Here is a 6,034-nt window from a genome sequence, read left to right as displayed (position 1 = left end):
CCATTCATCACAGGAATATTTATTATGGATCCTGTCCTTGTGAGCCTGTGACTTCCCCTTTCCATGTGGCCCTTTGCAAAATATGGGCAATTAGCGATGAGGGCCACTATCTCTTCCACACTGAGCCTTGAACTTTGGGGCCTGCACTGAGGGGAGAAACAAATCACACTTTCCTGAAGAGCTCATAGAAAGTCTAATGTGAGAGCAGGCACAAGTTCAAGAGAACAAGGTTCTGAGCCCCAAATCAGCTTTTGAAAGTTTCCTGGTCATGGTATATAATTTGTCACTCAAAGTCCAGTGTAGGTACTGTGGGGAGTGTGAAGCTGGGAGTAAGTAGGGAATGAGGGGCAGCATTTATAAAAGTTGGCTGATTAAATTTGGACAATTACCTCAGCTCTTCTGCTAATGCTATTAGATTGTTTTGATGCAGGATGCATATTTAAGGTAAGGAGTGGCCAAAATGTTAGGGAATTAAGGATTTTTTTTTTGTAAATTAAGGAATAAGAGGGAAAAACAAAAGTGCAGAACCTTTGTGTGTGTGTGTGTGTGTATGTGTGTGTGTGTGTGTGTTTGTCTATGTGTGTGTGAGTATATACATGTATGTCTATGTGTGTGTGTGTGTATATACACACACATGAATGTATATGTCTATGTCAGTATTGTGTATTCTTGTGCAAAAATACTTAACAAGAATCAGAAACCTGCAACAACTTTTTAGTATGTTTAATGTGATCTTTTATTTACTGTTTTATATATATATTTGATACATGGTTCTATTATACCCATTATTATGCTATATGATAGTTAAATCTGGGATTCTAGGGCAATAAAACATGAGGGTTACACTGTTTGGGTGCTGTTTTTAGCTTTCAGTTCTACTGAAAATGCTAAATTAGTAGCATTCTGTGATTCCTGATTTAGCTCTTTTAATAAGAAGCAGAAGCTAAAAACAGCCCAACCAAGCAGTTGAAGTCTTATCACAAGCCTGTAAGATCAATAAGCTAAAAAAAGTATGGAAGTTTTTGAGTGACAGCTTAAAAATGGAAAATTTAAATATATATCACTGCCTTCTGCTCCATTGTGTAATGCATAAAGCCCATTTTGGCAGTACGTTTTTAAGCAGTCAAGAACGTGATTTATTAGTATCGCTGGATTTGTGTTTATGTTCCATGTTGTAAACTATGCTCATAGCAATATATCTGTATTAAGGCATTAATACTAGGAGTGCTATCTAAGCTTAACATTACTAATATTGTTCAAAGTACAGTTTATTGGGCTGTAAATAGTAACATCAGTATTGACACTTGCTGCATCATCTAAGTCCCTGAATAACTTGTATCTGATGCTAAATGAACATGCTGCTGCTGACAGGATATAAAACATAAATAGTGGATACAAGTGATATTTCATGGCTACTGCTATGTTTCTACTCTCCTTTGATCTACAGAGGAGTTCTCTGTGTGCTGAGGCCTCCCTAGATTCTCCCAGTGTTTATTAGTGGGTTATGATTAGAGGATAGCTCATCTTGGTTTTAAACATTCTCATTTCACATGGCTACTGATTTTTAAACTAAAGTTTGTAGTCAATGTATTGTGAAAGTTCTATATATATGATCTTTCATTAAATGGAGACTTTAAATATTAAAAAAAAAATTAAGAGAAATATGCTTCCAGAATAGGGATAAGGATTTCTCTAAGAGTTTTCTGCTTTCTAAAAGTGATGAACTATAAATACATACCCTAGCTTTATTTGTATTATGCTGTATATTTTGCAGGCACTGACTATATTTTTCTCAGATATGTGAAACTATACTTAACCATTTAGTTAAGAGATGATGAACATCTTCAATAATTGTGTAAAATGGCCTATGTCACAAATTGAATAGTCATTCCCTACGATAATGGAAGGATAGTTAGCAAATCAGGAATTTAGTTTCTGTTTAGCCTTCTACACTTAAGCTAGGTCTTCACCCTAATAGGAAGCTGGATGTTATTTATAAATTCATTTAGCATGTTTTAATTGAGAGTTGACGACTATATGGTAGACATTGTTGCAGTAGACAAGTATATTTTCTAAGCTTGATTTCATTTATTGAAAATCAAGGCAGTATTTGAAGTCTATTTGAATTTTACCAGATACACTCTCTTTTATTAAAAGCTATAAACAATGAAAAAGCTCTTTCTTAAAAGTTACCTTCAGAGTAGGAGGCAAAACAGTCACATAAATCATGAATGTGCTAATTTATCTAGGTGTTCTAAACTTTACATTGTAAAGTCTAATGACATATATTAAATTAAATTTCAAGTTTATTAGAATTGGAAGAGAATAGTCATATCTAGTAACTCATTCCTTCATTCATTTAACATATTATTTTGGATCACCAGTTGTGTGCCAGAAACCATGTTGCTCTCTGGAGAATGAATGGTCAACTGAGCACATTCCATATCCTGAGGACATAGTCAAATAATATCGCCTTTTGCTGAAATAATTATGAAAAAGTCAGTTCTTTCCTCCAAACTAGTAAAAGAGAGGAACCAAATGCATCACATGATAATGGCCAAACATATTTTTTGTTAGTTTATAATTCCTTGCTTGTTTGTTATAGTATATGATGCAGACAAGCTCATAGAAATGTTGTTATTCATATACTCGTACTTGCCTTTTTTACCTCAAATATTGTAATTTTTGGAACTGATTAGGTGGTGACAGGAAAGAGATCAGTTTACATAATAAAAAAGGATAGACAGCTTATGATCTCAGACATTAATACTAGGTGTGCTAATTATGCCGAACATTATTCATCTTGTTAAAAATGAAGATAAGCCATTGGCTGTGTTTGCTTCAACTGAGAGAAGGTTAAGTACAGTGTGGACAGCTAGAAGGTTGAGTTTCTCATCCAGAAAACAAGAAATCCATTCTTATCTTTTCAAAGCCATAAAAGTTTGTGCCTTGATGAAACCTTTCATTCTCCCTTATGAAACCTTTTACATTATTTCATTTATTTTGCAGTAAATAAACCTGTGGCCTTTGCATGTTTGCAGATACTAGCTCTGTGGTTAATGTACAGGAAACAAAAAATGGGGGAGTCACGAGGGACGTTTTCTTTCTCTCCTTTCATGTACATCCAGAAGGTAGGAGCTGATGGTGGATGTGGCTGGTCAAAACAACTCAATGCAAGAAGCCAGTAAAAACAGGAAACAAAATTCCAGAGCTTCAGGCTGGTGAAGGTATTGGGAAGGCAGGTGCTCTGCTCTTTTCTAGTTGACCACTGACAACATCCAGAACAGTGTTGAGTCTATAGAAAATGCCTCCTGCTCCCAAGTATGTTGGAGTTCCATAAAGAACTTGTAGCACTTTAAGATTATGTTATTGCTTCTTGGGTCCTAAAAACATCCTTGTAAACGTGCACAAAACAGTGGCAGAGTGAAGACAGGAAGCCCGAAGACTTATGAAATCCCATGGTTTTTGTTAATTCCTCAGTGCTTCATTTCTCAGTTGAAATATTCAGCTTTGGTCTAAAAAACAGCGAAAAACCTTATGCAAAGAGCTTGTAAACAAACACCCACTTAAACCATCTGGTTTTGTAACACATACAAGTGATTAAGCTTCAGGGCTATGATTGTTAAATTTTTAAACAACAATCCCAAATACCTCCAAACACTTTCCGTATACTAGTTTATAGGGGGGAGAAACATGTGATGCTTTAAAATAGTAAATAATCTGGAAATGTTAAATGAATTTTTGTTTTCTTACTTTCCTTCCTCTCTCCACCCTCCCTCTCCTCTTTCCTTCCTTTCTTCATTATGAGTATCACAGAAAGATACAACATATGGACTAAAAACTTGTTTATAGTTCCACTCTACTGAGCCTATGTTGTTAAAAACTTAGCATATTCTTTATCTTTCCTTTCATTATTATTTTTGCCCCTTGATAGAGAGAAACATGTGTGCTTGAGTGTGTGTGTGTGCATGTGCACACAAGGGGCTGTCTTAGTTCCTTTTAGAATACATTAAACAAGCTGGGCTATTTGCAAATAATGAATTCACACTTTTTGTCCATAATGACTGAAGAAAGTCATGTCAGGGGGAAATTAAATATGTTAAGAGCTCTCATTTTAATTGTATAATATCGATACTGTCTTTATAGCTAATTTCCTTGACAAGTTGTGAGGCATATGGATTGGATTCTTCATATATTTCTAACGTGGAAATGATTCTAAATTGGAACATTTCATTTAGGTGACTTCACTGAAGGGAAAAAAGAATAAGCTGCATCCTGTACTGCAAGTATATGGAAATGACACAGCCCTCTAGCTGATGACAATTGAAATGAATTGCCCAAGCACACAAAATGAAAAACTCTAGGGTGAAATTAAAACTCTAGGTGAGAAAGCAATATCAAATTAGGTCCCCTATTTCTATCTTCCTAATCTGGACCCATTCTCATCCCTAGATTTATCATAGCAGTTGGTGGGAGGAAAAAAATAATAGAAAGAGAAAGTGTTTAGTTACAGTAGTGGTGATTGAGGTATCAAACAAACTCCTAAATATTTAATGGTTCAAGCATAATAAAAGCTAATTTTTCCTTCACAGAAAGTTCGTTATGGGTGTTCTTGATTGGAATAAATCTCTTTCAAGTGGTGGTATCAAGGCTAAGCTCCTTTTGTCTTGCAGTTCTCTGACTTCAATACATGGAGTCCAAGGTTTCTTAACCACAGTTGATGTTGTGCATGGGAGGGTTTTACGGACCAGTGTGGAGAGGCTCCTATAACTTTAACTCTCTTTCCATGGAGGAAAACTCAATACCATGACTTGCACTCAATCTCCTAAGTACAAGGGTAACTGGAGAGTATAGTTAGCCGCATGCCAAGGAATAAGAGGAAATAAATTTGGTTAACTGCTCTGGTCTCCACTATAAGAGGAAAAGAGATTAAAAAGATGGGTGTTGATGCAGGACCTTTTAATTTGCTAAGAAAGAAACAATGAAATTAAAGTTCTTTGTAATATACTGAGGGAGAAAAACCTCAACTGATTTGCACTACTACCTGATTTCCTTTGTGTAATTGGGAAGTGTACAACCCAAGCTCCCGAAAACTGGAATAAGCCACTTTAGCACTTCATTTTACTAATGAATTCTGAGAAAACACATCTCAGGCAGCCCGTTTATGGGAAGGAAATGAGCATGTATTTTGCCTTTTGTATTTGACACAAGATTCACTTCACAATGGATGTTTGTCATCTAAAGAAACATCAGTTGATGTATTTGTATCACCAACAGATGAGAGTATGCAATTTTGAGTAAGAAAAATATGGCACCAAGGGCACATTGAGTCAAGGCTACCCATCTGGACTAAATCCTGGGTCACGCTCAGGCAAAATTTAAAGCACCTGGAACAACTCTCCGAGGAATGTACTAAGAAGTCAGATGCCACTTCTGGAATATGTATTTATATATTTATACATTTTCTTGGAATTTCATGTGATTATTCCTGTAATTGTTTTCCAAGAAGAGGGAAAGAAATGGATAATAGCAAAGAGAGAAAAGAGATGCCAAGGATGATTCCTTTGTTTCTGAATGTGAAATAGTTTGGATGGTGGTGTCATTCCCTGTGAGAAAAACAAAAAGAAGTGATACTAGCTGGTCTGTGTTTTAAGAAAACAACGTGAAAATTCAAACAGATGCTTAGATCTCAGTTGGCTAATTCATTGAGAGTATTAATAGACCAATGGCTTTATATCCTTCTGCAATTTTCACTATTGCTTGTTTGCTTTTGCTTTCCAGAGAATCAGTGATCATCGTCATGTGATGATCAGTTTGATACCATGCTGTTTGATCTATGCAGATGTGGGTGTCACGTTCCTAAATCAAAGTGTAATGGTCTAAATGGCTGGCTGGTCAAGATGTGATGTGCTATGCTTTAGCCCAGTTGTTTTTGTTTTGTATGAGTTTGCTTTTGGAAGTGTTAGAGATATAGCACCTCTTGAAATGACGGTATCATCTGGGTCTTCACTGTAAAGACTCAGTTTCCTGTGAG

Source organism: Carlito syrichta, unplaced genomic scaffold (genome assembly GCF_000164805.1).
Source record: "Carlito syrichta isolate Samal-C Ts95f unplaced genomic scaffold, Tarsius_syrichta-2.0.1 Scaffold310619, whole genome shotgun sequence".
In the NCBI taxonomy this organism is placed as follows: domain Eukaryota; kingdom Metazoa; phylum Chordata; class Mammalia; order Primates; family Tarsiidae; genus Carlito; species Carlito syrichta.
The sequence above is the reverse complement of the archived record's forward strand: the minus strand, read 5'-3'. Positions refer to the sequence as shown.